The sequence below is a fragment of the Mauremys reevesii genome, linkage group 2 (assembly GCF_016161935.1).
Source record: "Mauremys reevesii isolate NIE-2019 linkage group 2, ASM1616193v1, whole genome shotgun sequence".
NCBI lineage: Eukaryota > Metazoa > Chordata > Testudines > Geoemydidae > Mauremys > Mauremys reevesii.
This window is the reverse complement of record NC_052624.1, coordinates 279,355,071-279,376,166: the sequence shown is the minus strand read 5'-3', so window position 1 is coordinate 279,376,166 and position 21,096 is coordinate 279,355,071. Positions and strand designations below refer to the sequence as shown.

At 47.4% G+C, this 21,096-nt stretch overlaps 1 long non-coding RNA gene across 4 annotated transcripts; it reads left to right on the top strand.

Annotated features, from left to right (window-relative positions):
* Nucleotides 1-221: 221 nt before the first annotated feature.
* LOC120398541 lies at nucleotides 222-20,176 on the top strand. 4 transcript variants are annotated; one of them, XR_005594517.1, is made up of 4 exons: nucleotides 222-348; nucleotides 9,510-9,559; nucleotides 19,058-19,182; nucleotides 19,575-20,176. It is a non-coding gene; the product is annotated as an uncharacterized LOC120398541 (long non-coding RNA). The 4 variants fall into 4 exon arrangements; XR_005594516.1 differs by lacking the exon at nucleotides 9,510-9,559 and adding an exon at nucleotides 1,917-2,095 and having other exon boundaries at nucleotides 230-348; XR_005594515.1 differs by lacking the exon at nucleotides 9,510-9,559 and having other exon boundaries at nucleotides 230-348; nucleotides 19,005-19,182.
* Nucleotides 20,177-21,096: the final 920 nt, after the last annotated feature.

Sequence of the window (21,096 nt, the reverse complement as noted above, 5' to 3'; positions counted from 1 at the left end):
CAATGGGAAGAATGGGTGGCAATCTGGTGACAACCATGGACACCAAAAACGCCCGGTTTCCACACAGTGCCCATTTGGTGCTGCAAGCAGAGGAGTATTGTGACATCACAGGCTACTCAGCCAATCATCACTCCTTCCCTCCAGTCCCTTTGCACGTTTCAGTCCCATTGGTTGAAATAAGCAAATGGCACTGCAGGTCAGGCCCGAGGGCTTTGATAGGGCTGGGATGGGCAGCGTGGGGATTCAGGACTGGAATGGGGGCTGCTTCAGATCAGCTGCTGTCTTGGCTGAGTAGGAGTGAGGCTGGAGCTTTGCACTGCGGCTCCCTCCATGCTATGCCTGGCTCAGGTGAGATCATTCACCTTTGCCCAGTCAAAGCTATTTTTCTACACATTGAACCGGTACATATAGAAGTGTGACTCACCAGCAGACATGCCTGCTCGTGTCTGGGCGTGGCCTCGCAGGGCCTTCGCCTCTGGTGCCCCCTGATGAAAGCTGCTCCAGGCCTGTGGTCTACTTCTTGTGATTCTACCCTCCGGCTAGGTAGCGTATAGTCCCAGGGTAACAGAGAGTCCAACAAAACAATTGTCCAGCAGCCTCACACCGGGTCTTCAGCCCAGCTCCAGATTCAATAGACCTTCCACCCTTGTCTCCGGAAGTCTTCGCACCACCTTCCTCAGTGGGTCAGTCAGGGAACCCAGGGCCTCTTTCTAATCTGGGCTCCAGCCCAGGGACCTGTAGCAAGCAGCTAAGGCCGGTCTACTCAGGCCTCCTGCTTCCTCCCTGGGATTTTTCCTACCATGGCTGCCTCTAAGCCTTTCCCTCAGCCCTTTTCCAGGCTCACTCCTGCACCGATCCCATAGAGAGTCCTTGAGCACCATCATGAGGGGAGATGAGCCAGGCAGGCTGCAGGGCTAGGTTCAGGGTCTGAGTTTAGGGTTTGATTAATGGTGTTGCCAACTCTCACGGGATTCTGGCCAGAGCTGGAGCCAGTCTGGTGATGACCTAAGAAGCTAGTGGATTTGAATCCTGCCTAAGAGAAAAACCCTTGATTGGCTGCCTGCCTCACTTGCCCACCTCCTGGAGCAGAGCAACGAATCAGAGCTGCTGCAGGAAGCTCTCTCTCTCTCTCTCTCTCTCTCTTTCTCCAGCACTTGGGTCGGTAAAACTTTTGCCAGTCGGGGTGTGAAAAAAACAACCCCTTGACGGATATAAGTTTCGCCAACAGAAGCGCTGGAGATCAACCACGGGGAGACTTTCAAGAGGGACACAGTGGGATAAATACGCAATCCCCATACAGTCTCTTTGCAGCATACTGGGCGTACAGTATAGGTACAGTGGGTCCTAGGGATCATGGACCTCAGTCTGACCCCAATATGAAACTCTGATGGTGTAGAGGGTACCATAAAGAGGTGGCAAAAGGACACAGGAAGAGTCCTCTTGGGGAAGAACTGGAGGCCTGCCCAAGCTCTGGAGTAGGCACAGGGATGATGTCACAAGGGGGGAAGGCCTTAGCACTCAGCAAATGCTAAGACAGCTGAGGTAAAGCCCCTGGGGCTGCTCCGATTTACACCGGAGGCTGTTTCCACCCCCACAGCAGCACAGAAGCTGGGGAAGGTGAGATAACCTCGCGCTGGGCCGCAGTGTCAATGCTCAGTGTCTGATGGAGCACAGAACGCAGCCCAGCATTGATTCCTGTCTTCTTTATTTTTAAGTAACAGCATTTATGAGAATCTTAACCTTTCCCCCCGATGTGTCTGAGCTGGGCAAAGCTCCAGAGAAGCCTTTTAAAAGAAAAAAACCCATATCTGCTAAGCTCACCAGAAATAAATCACTATTTACACAATTGTGCGCCCATCTCGAGATAAGGCCCTGGCCGCCTGTCTCATTTCAAAGGGAATTTATTTTACTTACAGGTATCAGCTATTTTCCAAAGATAAATATGACAGGGAACGGCATTTGGTCAAGACGTTCACAGAGTCACAACAATTAGAGATGAGGAAGAGCTGCCAGGTCAGAGAGGCCAAAGTGTTCAAACTTCAGTGGCTAGGCCAGCAGAAGAGTTTCAGGAAACCCACAAATTACTACTCACTGGGTGAGACTGCCGGCTGCACCCAGCACAGTAGGGACTGCCAGGGAGCTGGCTTCTGAGGATTGCTGGAGCATATTGCACTCTGCCTAATCCCCCTTCCCACCTCTTTCTCCCCCTTTCTCCACCGTGCACTGGGCTTTGCCAGTGCAGAGTCCATCACTCCAGGGGAACCCCAGGCAGTGATTGGAGGTCAGTTCACACTGCCTTTGTGCTGTCTCAAACGGTGTGGGGCAAGGCCGAGACTCTGCATCACTGAGCTTATCAGCATCTGCACAACCCACTGATAGGGTGACTAGATGTCCCCGATAAAATCGGGACTGTCCCAATACTTAACCCTTTGTCCCATGTCCTGATCGATGTACGATTGGGACGCCATTTGCCCCAATATTCAGGTAAGGAGGTGAGCGGGAGAGAGGCGCCGACTCCATGGGTGGCCCAGGGTTGGAGCACCCATGGGGAAAAATTGCAGCCAAGCTCCCCCCTCCTCGCCTCCTTCTCCCCCACTCCTCCCAGCATGCCACATCCCCACTGCTCCCTCCCTCTCAGCGCTTCCCGCCACCTAACAGCTGTTTGGCTTGGCAGGGAGGGGGCGGGACATGAGTAGGGGTGGAGCCTGGGAGAAGCGGGGGTGGACTGTGGGCAGGGCTGAAGGCACCCCAATGTGTCCCGATATTTTAGTGTTGTGATCTGGTCACCCTACCCACTGAAGCCAACAAGAGTCTTTCCAATGACTTCAGTGACCTTTGGATCAGGTCCTAGCTCACCTAGGAGTGAGTCAGGATCTGAGAGCAGGTTTCTAGGAGGAATTAGTCTCTCTGGTCTGTATCACCCGAATTATCTCTCCCACTTTGCCGTAAAACCCTCAGGCCTTAGCGACTCAGCTGGGGCCTGAACCTGCCATCTTCACTCACTCTTACTCTGTGAGGAGGCCCATTGAGGATACTGCTCACCTAGGATACGCTGGGTTTAGTGTGCGGTGGCTGGTGGCCTGTGATGTCCAGGAGGTCAGACTAGAGGATCTGGTGGGGCCTTCTGGCCTTGAATTCTAAGGCCAGATTGTTGCATCTCCTTACACAGCTGCCAGGCATGCGGCAGGGAGGAAAGGGGAGAGGAGTAGGCAGAGCCATGCCTGCCCATGCTCCACACCACCCCATTGCTTGTAGAGAGGTTGCTGCACCCCTAAAAGAGGCATTATAGATACTTCTTTCCCTAGTGCAACTGAGATCTCCTGGAGGCAATGTGCAGACCCATTCCAAAATACTTCCCGGTGCTCCCCTGTGTTAATAGGGCCCTTCCTGCTCCCGACATGGGGCTATAGGTAAGTGTCACCATCTGACCCATAGTAAAGTGCCAGTCAACATGAGTAAGTGCAGCTGAATCAGAGCCCTTAGTTTTGCATCTTGAACATTTTTGGGAACTCCTCGGGGATAAAATGATCCATACATTGCCAGCTTTCATGATTGACTAGTGAGGCTGGTGATACTTGGTGTTTTTCTTAAGGCCCCAGCTCCTGGAGTCATGGGACTATGTGAGAACCTCAGCTTTTATTTAACAATTTAAAAAAAATAAGTTTCTAGCCCTCCTGGATCCCTACAGGCTCAAAACCCAAAAGGCAAATAAAAAGAACCCCACATTATTATTTTTTCATAATCACATGAATTTCTTTGGGGTCCTGACTTGTGAATTCTAGACTTGGGCTTGGCGAGGCTGCTACACTGGGCGTCCCTATCTGTTAGTGATAGACTTTGCAGGCACTGAGAAAGGATTATGAAAAAGGAGCATATACTGCTAGAGTATCAGCGAGAGAGACAGCGTGTGTGATAGCATCAGACACAAAAATCCCCACACTAATAAATATTAAATATCAGACGCTTCATTATGTAAACACAGAACTCTGCGGTATGGAACCTACTGTAACAAGTGAAATGAAAATATAATGAACACAAACGGTCCTGCTAATACTCTCTCTTTTTTTTTCCTGCTTCAGAGTTAATCACTGTAGTCAGTTTCAGACTTTGGTTCAGACCCTGAATCAAAGAGGAGATGGGAATTGATTTTGTAGCTAATTCTCACCGTGGGAATGCTTGAAATTTCTATCGCAGGCAGTAATTTTGTGGGCTATAGGAAAACAAAGAGTGGGACAGCAGGGGACATTCAGCATTAATGCTGTTCGAAAATTTTCCATCAGAACTGGTTTTTGATGGAAAATTGGGTTGTTGTCAGATTTACACCCACATAACCGTGAACTTGGCCTAATTATTTTCTTCTGCGCTTCAGTGATGAGACTGTTTTAAATCCACACCAGATACGTGACTGACTCTGCAACAAGAGAGGCAGTGTGATGGGGTGTACAAACCCTGCACCTGTCAGGAAGGGGTTAAAAAGCAGCTGTGGGTTCAGGCAGCCCTGCCCCACCACACCAGTAAAGCATGCCAATCTTGGAGGAATAACCTCAAAAGGGAAGCAGCTCAGTTCAGAAGGCCCCAGCTCTGGGAGGTGGACAGGCCGCTCCTACTCAGCTCCCAGAGAAGAGCACAGCAGAGATCTAGGCTACCTCAAAACACAGAACAGTAGGACAGATGGCTGGAGGATCCTGCTAGGACAGAGAAGCTGGTACTGTTCTTTATTTCTGTTACCCGGTAATTTAGTTGCCTTGCCTTTATTTCCTTGAGGACTGAGACAAAGGGTTTAACCCTGGGGCAGACCTTTCCTGAAAATACACGCCCCTGAGAAGGTGGGGGAAACATAGGGTGGTAGCCCAGGGCAGATGCAAGAGGTATGACCAGAGAGACCTTAACCATTTGCTTCAACGGTCCCTGGCTGCCAGCCCAAGGACCTTTGAAGCAAGAAGAAAGGGACTGAAGAGAGACGGACCGGGTTCCTCTACAGCCTCACCCAAGGCCCGCCAGGGACATCGGTTGGCGGCTCCTCCCTGGAGCTGTGAGCATGAGTGCGTACCAGGCGAGGTTCACAAACTCCCCCGACACCTGTCTCTTTTGAAGTGAGAGGGAGACCCTGGCGCACATCTACGTAGAGTGAGTCAGGGTGCAGCCCCAATTCCAGCTCCTCTTACTGAGGTTCTGCTTGCACTTCTCCCCACACCTCCTGATTTATGCCCACCGCAGCTGTGGCCCCGCAAAGTCAGGGGACCTCCTCATCAACTTCCTCCTAGCACTGGCCAAGACGGCCAGAAGGAGGAAGTAGGACAGGGCGCAACTGTGGGGGCCTATTTCCATTCCCTCATTCGGTCACATGTCTGAGCAGAGTTCCTCCGGGCAGCACCCTCTGACTCCTTAGATGCCTTTGAGGGGCAGTGGGCACTGTTCAGAGCTCTCTTCTTGGTGTCCCTCTCGGGTTCCCTGATAGTCCACCTCTGAGCTCACTCCCACTGCTGTGTTCTCCTTTGTTGTCACCAGAAATCACTTGTAGTGGGGCTTAGAGGTTCCTCCCACTTAGCTGAGGGGGGAGGCCTTTAGTTATGGGCGGGCTTAGACCCCCCCGTCTTAGTGCCACTAACAGTACAGCCTGACTGGGAAGAGTAGCAGGAAGACTCCAGACACACTATTGGGCCTGGACCAGGGCTGTCGACCTGGTCTGAGGTCTGGGGCTAATGGGTGAAAAGCCTGGTTTACCCTGAAAGGGGTGGGACCAAAGTGGAGCTGGCCAGAGGTCCAAGTCACCGGGCAAAAAGGGACCACTAGTGAACCTGTATGGCTGGACTACAGAGAAGAAATCCAGCAACACCCCATCTATCCACAAGGGGGCACACCAGCTAGTGAGTCACTTTGCCGCAGAAAGATTTGTTTTTTTTTAATTGAAGGCTTCATGAGAAATTCTTGGCAATGCACGTTATGTAGGAAGTTCTTTAGTGTAAGTAAAACCTACAGGAAAAGGAGGAGCTGGACCATGGGAGACGTTTCCCCCAAAATCAGCCAGCCCTTCAGGGAACATAAGACCTAGCTATGAAATCTGCAACTGTGCACATAGATATAAAAATGCCATCCCCTGACATGCCGTGTGGAATGGGAAAAGTAGTCATAATAAAGATATACTAGGAAGGCAGCAGTGCAGTTATGGCAAGGACAAAAAAGAAAACTTATCAGGGCAACAAAAATGATTAGGGAGGGCAACAAAAATGATTAGGGGGCTGGAACACATGACTTATGAGGAGAGGCTGAGGGAACTGGGATTGTTTAGCCTGCAGAAGAGAAGAATGAGGGGGGATTTGATAGCTGCTTTCAACTACCTGAAAGGGGGTTCCAAAGAGGATGGATCTAGACTGTTCTCAGTGGTAGAAGATGACAGAACAAGGAGTAATGGTCTCAAGTTGCAGAGGGGGAGGTTTAGGTTGGATATTAGGAAAAACTTTTTCACTAGTAGGGTGGTGAAGAACTGGAATGGGTTACCTAGGGAGGTGGTGGAATCTCCTTCCTTAGAGGTTTTTAAGGTCAGGCTTGACAAAGCCCTGGCTGGGATGATTTAGTTGGGTTTGGTCCTGCTTTGAGCAGGGGGTTGGACTAGATGACCTCCTGAGGTCCCTTCCAACCCTGAGATTCTATGATTCTATGATTCTAAGACCATGTTGCTTAGCCAATGTCATTAAGGGTGGTCTGTGGCCCAGAAGCAGATTGTAACAGAGTATACTAGAGAAGGCCAGAAAACCCCCTTCCAGGATACTGGAAAGACCAAAGGCCCAGGATATGGCCTGATTGCAGAAGAAAGTAAGCAGTCCCAGGGAATTAGGAGTTGGATGGGGGGAACCCCAGGACACTATTCCTTTAAGGGACCAGGGTGTAGGGTGAGGCAGGGCTCCACTCTCTGGCAGCCAATCAGGAGAAGCTCCCTGGAGGAGGACAGTATATAGACTGCCTTCTTCTCCCTCAGAACACAGGGGACACTGGCAAGAGAAGGAAGCCAGAGCCAGAGGATTAAGCTTCAGGGAAAGACAGTTATGAGGAGTGACCCTGTGAAGGGCAGGCTACGGCCAGGGAAGAGCTCCCTGTGGATAGCAGAAGAGCCAGAGATAAGCCTGAACCTTTGGATGGACTTTATTGGTGGGACTGTTTGGACCTGCTTGTGGGCATTAAACCAGCCCCAAGTGTAAGGGGCCCAGAAGAGGAAGAATGGAGGGAAGCTGCTGCAAAGGAAACTCTGGCCAGGCGGGACCACTCAAGAAGCAGCAACCTGTTATCCAGAAGATCCAGCAAAGCCCCTAATCCTAACATATAACAAAGACAAGATTGTTCTGGAAAACTGGGACAGCCCTTCTGTTGCTGAGTGTTACAGGCTAGGAAATGACTGAGAGGATATTTGTACCTGTCAAGTTCTCACCCACCAAGTGGTGATTCAGCAATCTACTAGGGTCCCAGAGCCAATGTAAAGTCGGTGCAATAAAACAGCAATGAGATTTATGAATGGATCACATGCTATGAGCTACTACAGAGGAAGAAAAGTCTTCTGATGGTAGATTGTCTTCTGATGGCTATTTTCCAACACTCCGGTCTCTCTCCTGGCATGGGACTCCCATCTCAGCTCATACACAAACAGCTCACCGCACACACAGCAGAATACCAGAGGCGAGCTAGATCACAGATCCTCAGAGACATCTGCATTTGGCTGGGTGCCGCCAGCTGCCGACAATGATGGTAATGTAAGGTAAAATGGCTTTCTTGCGGACATGAATCACCATCCCGCAGAAGAAGACCTGATCGCAGTCACAGTCAAGGAGGATAGAAATGTCACAGAGTGCGCTTGGGACCGTAGAGACATTTAATATATTTTGTATGTTTTGGACAACACAAGCTGTCAGCATGAAGAAAAGGCAAAGGGGGCTAATGTTTCTGGAATGTGCCTGGGGAATGAATGATTGTCTCTTCTAGTTCCCAGGCAATATGAGAAACCTGAATGACATTCAATGTTGTTATTTTTGAAATGCCAGCCAGACAGTGATTCGGAGAGAGGAGATCCCTTTTGCCTACAAGCCCTCAGCTGGTGAAAATCAGGGTAGCTCCACCAAAGACATTGTCAATGGAGCTATGGTGATTGACACCTGCCCCTTTGCATCTATTACAAGAGAAATGGCAGATTTGGGGAAAGGGGGCAAAGATCCCTGAAATATGCTTCTTGGCAGGTGTGCGGGAGAGAAAGAGTTTGGCTGCTTTAGATGCAGCAGAAGAGAAAAAGAGAAATGGTTGGTGGGGTGAGGGAGGGGAAGAACAATCCAGAGTAATTTTCGCTTCTGGAATGAGAGAGATGACAGATATTTAAATGTTTTACTACAGGGAAAGTCTCTCCATGCCTCACTTGAAGTGAGTTATTGGTGTTCTCTGCAGTTCCCCATATAGCTCAACTGGCTGACTTGGCTCAGTGAAAAATCTGCCAGCCGCTGACCTAATTGATTTAATGGAGTGTAATGAGATGGTAATAGGTGTATTTGTACCCACAGTAAGTGCAGTGATGCAGGTGTGAAAGGCAGGTTTCATTTATGCTCTCTGAGGTTTCTTTCTTTTGCTAAACACTGAATGGGCAGTGCCCAATTTGATTTTTTTTTAATAAAGACATGGAAATTGATCTTTTGCTTTTCAGAGGTGTAGCTCATAGGTCAGGGAATGCAAATGTAGGAAGTTATTGGGGGTTTAAATATATATTCACCCATGATAGAGCTGGGTAAATAGTGGGGTAATATTATTCACAAACGCATTCACCCAATGCAAATTGCAATTCAGTCTAATTGGGTACACACCCTTTTCGACGACCCATTCTGAAAAGTCCTATAGCATTCAATAGAAAAGGATAATGCTTTTATAGGTGGGTTTTTAAACTATCCAATAGATCAGAATTTAGGAGAGAGCTATACCCCTTGTTCTAAAAAACGGCAGGTTGATTTTAAACAACCTACAGAAAGGAGCACACTGTCTATTAAATTCTAGAAGGTTTTAAAATAATTTCTATAATCCTCGATTGGTTTCATCCCCATTAAGTTCTACGGGACTTTTCTTTAAGAGGTAACTCGTGTGACTGTGTTTTGCTTGTATGGATTTTTAGGGAGGAACTTTTATTTGTGCAGATATGGGTATTTGTTCCCAGAAACAGGGATTTGAACCTGAAACCGAAAAAGGAGAGGTGGTCTTGTGGTCAGAATGCTAGAGGGGGATGTGTTGTATTAATTTAGATGCAATATACGAGCCTAAAGGATCAAAGGCGTTAATATGACCCAGTCACTGTCTAACATTAAATAGTTTTTAAGGAAGGTTTGGGGGTTGGTATACAGTGACCTCAGCCCGCTTAGTACCATGGAGAACCCATTAGGAAAAATCCTTTTCACCTTTTAATAAAGATTCAGAAAAGAAGGGAAAACAATGTAAAGAATTAAATAAGGCCTTCCTTTAACACCATGCCTTGTTCCCTTTCTCTCTAGCTGGAGAATCTTTAGAAGGAAAACTCCTGTGTCTGACAATCTCTTAGAAGGTATTAAAGATGGTGATAACTGTCCTTTTGTGGTGGAGGGGCGGGGAAATGTTACTTGAGATGGGCAGGAGCTATCCTTGCTGTTGTTAAAGTCTGATCCTGTTTCCTAGAAGACAAAACGAGACAAACTCACACAAAGGGGAGAGAAGAGAACAGCAAAGACAGAAAATGCAGCTTCTGCCTCTGATGATGACTGCCACTTGCAGTCTCACTGCTGGAGAAGCAGAGGCTCAGCACATGGTCTTACCAGCCACTGTGGGTCTGTCTACACTGCAGTGTAAGCCCAGTTACATGGGTTAGCAGACTCTGGGTTTGTTAACCTAGGGCTTGAGTATCTACACTCATTTGTAACCCCAGGTTAGGAATTATTGAACCCTGGGTCCCAACCTGCATCATGTGGGCCTGAGTTCAACCACCCATATCCCAGACTTCCTTGTGCCCATCCCAAAATGTGGCCACTCGAGCCCTTTGTCCGTGGTGCAGTAAGGGGAAACTTGACTTTTCACCAAACTTGACTGTTCAGAGGATAAAGAAAATCAGCCTGTGGGATTGTGGGATACTTCCAGAGCACAAGTCCAGTGGGTCTGCATCTACACTGCAAAGCAATAGGGCTTGAACCCTGGGTCCCAACTTGACTTAAGCTCAGACCCTCCACCCCCATGGGGTCCTGGGATCCTGAGACCTGGGTTAGTGTGATTTGTGTTTAGACAGAAGAGGGGTTAGACTAGACCTGAATTTAATGCCCTGAATTCGAACCCTGGGCTTAAACTGACGCATAAACATTGCCTCCAAGATGTAGCAAACTTGTGTCAGCTTCAGGTTGTTTAGACTCCTTGTAGCTGCCTCCTTTGAGTCACAGGCTCAAGGCAATATTGCAAAACATACAGTCTTGGTCGGCTAAGCCAGATTCTTATTAGACAGAAGGGAAAAGGAGAGAGAGGAAGAAAATAAATATGGTAGGGAAGGAAAAGGACACAGTGGGGAAGGCAGAAAAAGTCTCACCTCCCACATGGTATGCTGGATTTAGCCAAAGCCTCTGGAAGTGGCAAGGCCCTTTCATTCTCTCTCTCTGGCCCCGCCTGCTCTGCACATCTTTCAGGATTAGGATGAAGACGGTCCAGGGGTCCCAGGAGATGGTGGGGCCATGATGGAGACACTCACTCCATCCCTTCCTTTCAGTCAGCCAGCGCTGCTGGTAGCCTCTGTCTGTACTTTTCCTCCCAAAGCCTTCCTTTTAAAAGAAGCCCAGCAGGGAGCGATGGATGAAACAGCCCGTCCCCTCATTATTTTGTTCACTGACGAGGCCTAATTTCCAACACGCCAACTTCGGTTTATTGATTTCTGGTCTTCTTGTTTACCACACAGGATCCTAACTTTGTCCTTGAGTTATATCAGGAGGCTTTTCGGTTTGGACTCATTCAGTCTGTTTCCCTTTCATACCTTTTCCCATCAGCATTTGTTGCTATAGGGTTTTGCAACATTTTATGAACTCTCACCCACTTTTCACAGTTCAGCTCATAATTAGGGTAAATTTGTCACAACGGACACCATCAATCTGGGTTCATACCCCAGCTCTCCCTGTTTGACCTTGGATAAGTCACTTGATCCCTGTTTGTCTCAGTTCTCATCTGTCAACGGGTGGTAACAGAACTTCCGTTCTCCAGCCCACGGTGTAGCTTAGACTGTGAGGTCTTTGGGGCAGGGACTGACTTACTATGGATGTACAGAGCCAAGCGCAATGAGGCCCGGAACTCGGTCAGGGCCTCTGGATGATGGGGTAGTAATACTGTACATTGTGAGTTTTACTGCTGAAGGTGGTCACCTAGTAACTATGCAGCGACACTGTCTTTGGGTGTTTGGGAGCGGCAGGCCTAGGAGGCAGACAAAGTGTAGGACAGTGTTTTCAACATAAAAAAGGAGTTGGGCAGAAGGTGCTTTGCCTGGAGACATTTTGCACATAGTCCAACCAACCGCAGAACATGGAGCAAAGTGTTTATGGAATGACCAGAGATTTCAAGAAGGAGGACACGTGCCCAGGGATAATTGCCCTATGTGACTGTTCCCCTGGAGAACCGTTTACCGACAACTGTAATTCTGGCTCTGCTATGTCTGTAAAATCTGGTGACTGAACAATGAGATTCATAAAGTTCATGATCTGAAAGGGGCCATGTCAGCTTAAGCAGCTCTTGGTTGGTAGGACTGGCATGTGGTCTTTGATTGGAGCAGGCTGGACCCCTGGGGGACTTTGCACAAACCGTTTAATCTTTGTCTATCTCAGGTTACCCATCTGTAAAATGGGGTTGACAATGCTGTGACAAATCCCTTGCCATCTAGGGTGACTTCACAGTTGTCATTGTGGCTACTTCAGAAATTCATCACAGCAGCGGGGCTAAAACTCAGATCCTCCTTCTACAAAAGCACCTGAGCTGGAGGAGAATCTCTCCCAGCTGCTTGAGCAGTATAAACTCTATGACACACTATATTGCGTAATTTTAGTACTACTAACATTTGGGGGTGCTGGTGCACATCAGGACCAGCCATTTAATTACAATCCTTACCTACCTCCCAAGGCTGTTAGATCTGAATAACTAATGTGTGCAAAGTGCATTGATACTCTGGTGTGAAAGTTGCTAAGTGCAAAGCATTCTTAACTTGAGACATCTGATTGCTGGACAAAGCTGGATACTGAACTATGAACAGCAATAAAACTCCACATGTGGGAATCACAAAGGCGGCAGAGTGGATGGCTGGTCTCTAACATAGTTGAATAAATTAAGTCCTGTTTCAAGCCTTGCTGCTTTGTTCCAGTTTGCTGCCTTTCATGGCACCTGCCCCAGCTCCTCTTGGTTAGATAATTAACACAGGAGCCAGTGAAAGAAGGACAGATGTAAACAGGGTGAAGATTTTGAAAATGACCCCATTTCTCATTCGACTTTGGAGCTGTCTCTTAAGGACTCATTCCACAGACTGAATCTCTTCTCCCAAGGATACTTCCTTTTTTTTTTCAACCTGGCGCCACTTAAATGAAAAACCAAGCAACGGGAGCAATAAAGCAACGGGCTATTAATTTATATGTGCCTCAGTATGTCCGGTATAGCTGCAGCCAGCTTCCACCAGCCTTTTGTGTGGTTAAATTAATATCTGCCACAGATACATAAAGACAACACTGTCTTTGTAAATTCACAGATTCCACAGCCAGAAGAGAACCATTGGGATCATCTGGTCTGACCTTCTGTATAACACAGGCCAGAGAACTTCCCCCAAAATAATTTTGATAGGAAATAGAGCAGATTTTTAGGAAAAAAACATCCAGTCTTTATTTAAAAATTGCTAGTGATGGAGAATCCACCACACCTTGGGTAAGCTGTGCCGATGGTTAAGCACCCTCACTGTTAAAATGTACATCTGATTTCCAGTCTGAATTTGTCTGAAGCTTCAACTTCTAGCCATTAGATCTTGTTATACCTTTCTCGGCTAGATTGGAGTGCCCATTATTAAATACCGGTATTTGTTCCCTATACAGGTACTGTGATCATGTTACCCCGTCCTCTACTCTTTGTTAAGCTAAATATATTGTGCTCCTTGAGTCTTAGCACTATAAGATGGGTTTTCCAATCCATTAATCATTCTCGTGACTCTTCTCTGATCCCTCTCCAATTTATCACCAGCCTTCTTGAACTGTGGACAGCAGAACTGGACAAAGTATTCCAGTAGCCATCCCACTGTCAGTACAAATAGAGAGGGAATAGAATTGCTTTACAAAAACTTGAGTTTCCCCAGTTCATGCATCTAAAGATCACATTTGCCATTTTGGCCTCAGCTTTGCACTGGCAGCTCATGTTCAGCTGATTATCCACCATGACTCCCAAGTCTTTTTGGGGGTCACTGCTTCCCAGGATAGAGTCCCCCATTCTGTTAGCTTGGCCCTGCCTAGATGTATGACTTTACATTTGGTCATATTAAAATGTATATTGTTTGCATGCGCTCAGCTTACCAAGTGATCCAGCTCGCTCTGTATTAGTGGCCTGTCCTCTTCATTATTTACCGCTCCCCACATCTTTGGGTCATTTGCAGACTTCAAGAGCGATGAGAGTTTAAGCTTTCTTCCAGGTCACTGATGAAATGTTAAATTGCATAGGGCCCAGAACTGATCCCTGCGGGACCCCATAGAAACATACCTGCTCAGTGATGATTTCCTTGTTTACAGTTACTTTTTGAGATCTGTCAGCCACCCAGTTTTTAATCCATTTAATGGGAACCATATTACTTTTGTATCATTCTAGTTTTTTAATGAAAACGTCATGTGGTACCAAGTCAAACGCATTACAGAAGTCTAAGTATATTACAGCACTATGAGCTTTATTAACCAAACCTGCAATATCACAAAAAATATATATAATATATTTAAGCTCACAACCCTGCTGTGAGGCAGGCCAGCGTGATTAGCCATGGTTTACAGATGAGGAGGAATGAGTTCCAGAGAGACTAAGCGACATGCCCAGCGACACACAGGAAGTCTGTGGCAGAGCAGGGAACTGGGCCTGTGTTTCCCAAGCCCCAAGCAGACTGAGCCAACCAGTTCACGGCTACTTGGCAGCCTGCGTGTGACACCAGCTGGCACCGACTGTCAGTTCCCATTCAGCTGGGCTGGATTCAAAGTGGCAACCTCCAGCCTCAGTGAAAAGAAGCTCATGCCTCATTACTAGTCCCTGGAGGCACAGTATCAATGTCCCACTGAGAGGGAAATCTGTCTGATTTGGCAGTTTGCAGGGATTTATTTACATCGCAGCTGCCACAAAACGAGGAATGACGGGGACTCGGGCGCTGCAATCTTTTGATTCTGTTATTCTAACCGTTGTAACCTTTAACTGGCAGTTTGCTTGATGTCTGCTTCAGTGAATCACCCCGAGCACATAACAGCGCCCATTTGGTGGAGACGCAAGGTTCCCCCCGAAAGCAACTTTGGATTTACACAGCAGCATGGCCTTATGCACTGATTTGCTCCGTCCCAGGGCTCTTTCCCTTCTCCCCACTGTGCTGCACTGCAAGATTTTTTGCTATAAACCAGAGCGCTGGGATACCCTGCGAGGACCTGGGAGGTTTTTGAACTAGTCTCATTTGCAAGGAGAAGCTGTAATTTAAGGAGATGGAGTGATTTCAACTGCAAGCAAGCGAGATGGAGAGAGAGGCCAGCCTACCTCTCTAACCTCTCCTCCGGGTGCTTTCCTCCGTTGGCTCTGAATGCCGCGAAGCTGGGAAGATGGAGGGGATGGCTTTGTTCTTCATCTCTCCGCTAAATTGTTTCAATGCTACATGCAAGCAAAGGGGAAGTGGGATGGGAGCCTCTGATGGAAACTGAGCACAAGGGAGGGGAGAGGAGCAGGTGGTCCATTTTACAAAGCAACTGGCTGGTTACCGGGTGCATGAACCACCAGGCTCAAGGCAGAGTAATTTAGTCAGAGGAGTGGACTGAATTGCTGCTATCTGAGCTGGAGCTGTCTCCCCAGCTTCTCCCAGGCCTGGAGTGGAAGGGTGCTCCACCTAGGACTTGGGAGAGCTGAGTTCAACATCATGCTCTGCCACAGATTTCCTGGGTGATCTGGGGCAAGTCACTTGGTCTCTCTGCCTCAGTTTCCCTTGTGTAAAATGTGGATTACACTTTCCCACCATGCAGCAGGAAGATAAATGCATTCAAGATTGTAAGGCACTTGGATCCTATGGTGATGGAGGCCATATAAATTCCTAGGACAAGACTGGGACACTAAGCAACCAGACATTTAGGAGGTCTGCACTAAGCAACCAGACATTTAGGAGGAGAAGAGAAAGGTAACAGTAATAATACTGAGATCTTCTATAATAAAATGTAACAGAGGCTGTAATAATAACACATCACTCCTAAGGAGCACTTTTCAGCTGTACATCTCAAAGCACTTTATCAGGGATGGTGTCTATATCCCCATTTTACAGAACGGAGGCAGAGATTGAGGCTGGGACTGCCCAAGTTTCCCCAGCAGACCGGTGGTAGAGCCAGGGATAGAATCCAGGTCTCCCGACTCATACACCAGAGCTCTGCCCACTGGACATACTGCCTCTCTTAAGTAATCAGTGGGAGTTGTGCCCACCTGTGCCAGGGCTGGATTTGGTAAATGAGCTTAAAGAGTTCTTCATTCAGAGCTTCCCATGTTTTACTATAGATCCAGGAAAGGTCTTACCAATTAACAACATATCTACCTCTCCCCTTCCGCCCCCCGCCCCCTCCCCCCCGCAGGTTAGTGTCATCTGCAAACGTGCTGAGGGTGCAATCCATCCCATCATCCAGATCATTAATGAAAATGTTGAATAAAACTGGCCCCAGGACTGACCCCTAGGGCACTCTGCTTGATACCGGCTGCCAACTAGACATCGAGCCATTGATCACTACCTGTTGAGCCTGACGATCTAGCCAGCTTTCTATCCACCTTATAATCCATTCTTCCAATCCATACTTCTTTAACTTGCTGGCAAGAATACTGTGGGAGACCATATCAAAAGCTTTGCTAAAGTCCACGTATATCACATCCACCATTTTCCCTATATCCACAGAGCCATTTATCTCCTCATAGAAGGCAGTCAGGTTGGTCAGGCATGACTTGCCCTTGGTGAATCCATGTTGACTGTTCCTGATCAAGTTCCTCTCCTCCAAGTGCTTTAAAATGGATTCCTTGAGGAATTCCATGATTTTTCTGGTGACTGAGGTGAGGCTGACCAGTCTGTAGTTCCCCGGATTCTCCTTCTTCCCTTTTTTAAAGATGGGAACTATATTTGCTTTTCTAAATAGTCTTTACCTGTTCTTTCACCACTAAGGGCTGCTCACCTCCCCATACTGTGCTGCCCAGTGTAGCAGCCTGGGGGCTGACCTTGTCTATGAAGACCGAGGCAAAAAAAGCATTGAGTACTTCAGCTTTTTCCACATCGTCTGTCACTAGGTTCCTCCCCCATTCAGTAAGGGTCCCACACTTTCCCTGACCACCTTCTTCTTCTTGATAACATACTGTGCAAACCCTTCTTTTACCCTTCACATCCCTTGTTAGCTGCAACTCCAATTGTGCTTTGGCCTTCCTGATTACACCCTTGCATGCTCGAGCAATATTTTTATTCTCCTCCCTAGTCATCAGTCCAATATTTCCACTTCTTGTAAGCTTCCTTTTTATTTAAGCTCACTGAAGATTTCTCTGTTACGCCAAGCTGGTTGCCTGCCATATTTGCTATTCTTTCTGCACATCGGAATGGTTTGTTCCTGCGCCCTCAGTAAGACTTCTTTAAAATACAGCCAGCTCTCCTGGATGCATTTCCCCCTCTCATATAGCTATATAAGCTGTTTTCATAGAACAGGCTTTGCTGGGTAAGGGCTGCTTAGTGGAATATACCAAAGGGTAGTCTTCAATTTGGATGGAAGTACTGCTATCATAGGAACATAGCAGTTGCCATACCGGGTCAGAGCTGAGGTCCATCTGGCCAGTATCCGGTTTGCTTGATTGGTAGGTGGTAGTTGTGTTCTAGAATATAGGGGCTAGATACTTTGCACTGCTGCATTCTGGTTTTGTTTGTTCTTTTGCCTGCAAGAATAAAATTCTTGTTTTTTGTTAACTATGCAATTGCCCTGGAATTGCTCACGAGCTCGGTTCCCAGCTGGGTGTGAGAAGCATCCCCTGTTTCTCTCCAGTTGCATTGCATTCTAAATACAGCCACATTTACTGCACAGCACCAAAGAAAGACCTCTAACTGCTGATCTACTATAGGATCCATCTGACCATGCCTCCACCTGTCCTCCTTCTCCTTAGCCATAAATCCACTCAGCAGCAAGTATTTTCCATGTTAAAAAATAATTCAGTCATCCATTCTCAGGGCAAAAATGAAACCTCCTGACTTAAAGGACGAATCATTCACCACCAGGAACAAATTGTGAACAGTTTGCAAAGGGATGAAGTTAGTTCACACAAAGTCTTTCACAGACATTTACGAATAGTGAAGATGTTTGCAGACCAGGCCGGGTCCATGAATAGACAAGGGGAAATGAAGGGCTAAATTAGCTGAATAATTAATTTGTAATGAATGATTCCACCAGATTTTACCAAGGGTGAGAGCTATCAAACCCTGGAGGTATCTCCCTAGTAAGGTGATGGAAAATCCATCACTCGGTTGTTCACTTGAAAACTAGACTCCACAAGTCACTAGACCATCAGCTCTTACCAAGAGCTCACCAACAGGAGTTGGTGCCATAGCTGTCCTGCCCTTCCTGTAGCTAAATGGGAGGAAGTGGGGTCCCAGTTACATGGGAAAGTGTGTGGTGGGGGATCCTGGCCTGGAAAACGTTGAGACCAAACCAGTTTCCAAACAGCAGCAAACAAGCTGCTAAGCATGCAGACGGTATCCTCCCTGTTTATTTTCTGCACTCCTTGCCTCTCTGTATTGGGCTGGATCCAGAACGGTATGTGCTTCTGGGAGATCTGACAGATCTCACCATCAGGGTTTGCAGAACAGGTGAAGCCCTGAAGTAGGTCAGTGTGAATCATCGACGTGGAGCTTCTGGAGCACTGGCAAATCCTTTAAACATCTTCCTTTCTGTCCATAAACTTTGTATGTATTTTGTATCGACTTCAAAACGTTAGCTTTCCTGCAGTAGGCTAGTGATTGATGTTTTTAGTTAAGGGAAATCAGAGTCGCTTGCTAGTTTCCTGTGTTAAGACTGCCACCAAGAGGGCAGAAGGAGAACAGGCCCTCTCCTAGAAGACAGGGAGAAGGGTTTTAAGAAATGAGGTAGTCTCTCTGAGCAAGTGCAGAGGGCTGAGATAGGAGGTTATGAGCTGCCTTCCTGTGTGGACCAACTCCATGACAGCAGGGCCCCAAATGGCTGTATCTAAGAATTGCAGCATGATTTACACATGCCTAACAAAACTGGCCACTGAGAGCTTCGCAATTGTCCCTGTGCTGCTTATCCAAACTTCCCAGCTGCAGCAGACAATGCATTCTCCTGCTCCTAAAACACAGGACCTGTTTTTCACAAACTCAAGAAGATCTTAGTCCTATGTAGCCTAAGGGTACGTCAGACTAGACCCGCATCGCAGGGTAGCGAGATTTTTTTTTTGATCGGATATATCATCTCTCATCTAGACGCTGATATATCGATCTCCTCAACGCGCTCTTCACTCCAGAACTCCACGAGAGCGACGGTAAGCGGAGTCGGCGCGGGGAAGCGGACGCCGCGATCGAGCGGTGAGAGAGGGAGGTAAGTCGGGATAAGAAGATACTTTATCTTCAGCCATGCTATTCGAAGCTGAAGTTGCTACATCCACACTGCCCCCCCCCAGGACCCAGACACAGTTATATAGTCCCGATTCCATCCAGTAGAGGGCAGTGGTGCTCATAACACAATGTCCAGTTTATGCCTCTGTATCCCTCCTGTCAGGTGTTTTTAAACCATGGAATGGTGAAACTACAATGAACATTTCTAACTTGCAGCATTAGGAACTCAAATCTGCTAAATTTCAGACTGAAACAAATTGGATGGTGAAATATCCTGCAGACTAGAATAGCTGAGAAGTAAGAGAGCACGCCGTGTGATCCTCTAACCATATAGTGCATATGTAAGTATGGATAAATCCACACAAGGATGCTGGGGAATGGGACTGTGGGGGTCTGGCATGGATGGACTGGGGCAGGGGCTTTAATGGGTATCTTAAGGGGATCCAGGTTATGGTGGGGTTGATGGAGTTGAGAGCTGTACGGGACAGGGATGTGATGTCAGACATATTGAGGAAACATAGTTCCATCAGCCAGTCTTGACAAAACACCACCTTGGTTGGCCCTGCATCTGGGGAACAGCTCTGGAGGGATTTAATTTTGAAATTGCTACATTGCCCTATAGCAAGATGGGGTGTGGGCGTGTGAGGAGGGGGAGTAGAAACGAGTTGTCTAAGTAAAGGAAAATAGTGCAACTTATCAAAATCAAAACATTTTGAAAACATTTCCTCTGCAGAAGTTAGTGGAGATTTCACTGGAAGAAGAAGAAAAAGGCGGACTCAGATGGAAGCAGATCTTGCCGCTTGCCTATTCAAAATTATAAAGGCAGGAAGTGATTGATGCTTCTGTGTAACTAACAATGGGCCAGACACCCACAGCTCTCATTGAAGTTTCATGTACTCATCGCTTCTCAGGATCTGGCCCACAGCTAGCTTCAGAGGAGCAACTCTTCAAGCATTGCTCACATCCAGGAGAGAGGGTTGTGGCTGCATAACCCCTGCATCCCCAGGACTTTGTCTCCCACAGAAGCACTGATGCTGCACTACTAATCAAGTGCTGTCCTTCCAATGAGATGGTAAACCAAGGTCCCTTCCGTCCTTGTCCAGCAAGGGTTGTCCTTGTGGTAGCTAAAGATCTCAGCAGTATATTTCCCCCTGCCCAGGCCAACATCCCCTCTCTGAGTAAAACAGATTTGAATGCCCATGACTGTCGCGACTGCTGAATGCAGAGTAGCTGCTCTGTCTGCCTAGGCAGATGATACAGTGGAAGCAATATACACAGAGCTCATTATTGCACAGGGATTCAGGAAACTTAGAATATGAAATGAGCTACATTAAACACAAGTCTAGTCAATTTGGATGTGTTCCTCTTATTTGTTAGGGCATTTGCCCACATCTAGTTACAGATTGTTTAGATTAATAGGCATCACTGTCTCTTACTGGGCACAGATACTCTCTTATGATGCTATGGACTGTATCTCTAGCAATCTCATTACAAATGTCTGTACTGGGCTATCTTGATTATCACTTCAAAAGTTTTTTTCTCTTACTTAATTGGCCTCTCAGAGTTGGTAAAACAACTCCCACCTTTTCATGCTCTCTGTATGTGTATATATAGCTCCTCAATATATGTTCCATTCTATGCATCCGATGAAGTGGGCTGTAGCCCATGAAAGCTTATGCTCAAATAAATTTGTTAGTCTCTAAGGTGCCACATGTACTCCTGTTCATCTCACTACAAGGCACCCCAAGTGAGCACCTTGTGTACTGGGGCAGTCACACAGTCACTCAAACATGTATACTCAGATAGGTAGCTCTGTCTAGCAGAGGATTGGCAGTCTGGGGACCTGATTCCCATTCTCCACTCTGCCAATAGCTCTCTCTGCTGCTTTGTGCCAGACGTGGCCCCGCTCTGTGCCTCAGTTTCCCCAGCGGTAACATGGGGATGATATTTACTCAGCTTTATAAAGTGCTTTGAGATCATTGGGTGGATGTGAATGGCACCTCTGCTATTATTATTAGGATGTCTAAGTGCCACCTTCAGTGTCTGTGGTCAGATGCTGGCGGGTGTGTGTTCACCCAGTGTGCTGTCCCAGCTCTGCACAGAGAGCAGAGATAGCAGACCTCAATCAAACTGCCCAATAAATCCACAGACTCGGTTTGTAGCGAAGGTGCCCGGCCAGGTTTATTGTCGACGATGCGCGGCAATAGCGCCTGGCAGACTCTACGAGGATACTAAGACATGTATGCCCCTGACAA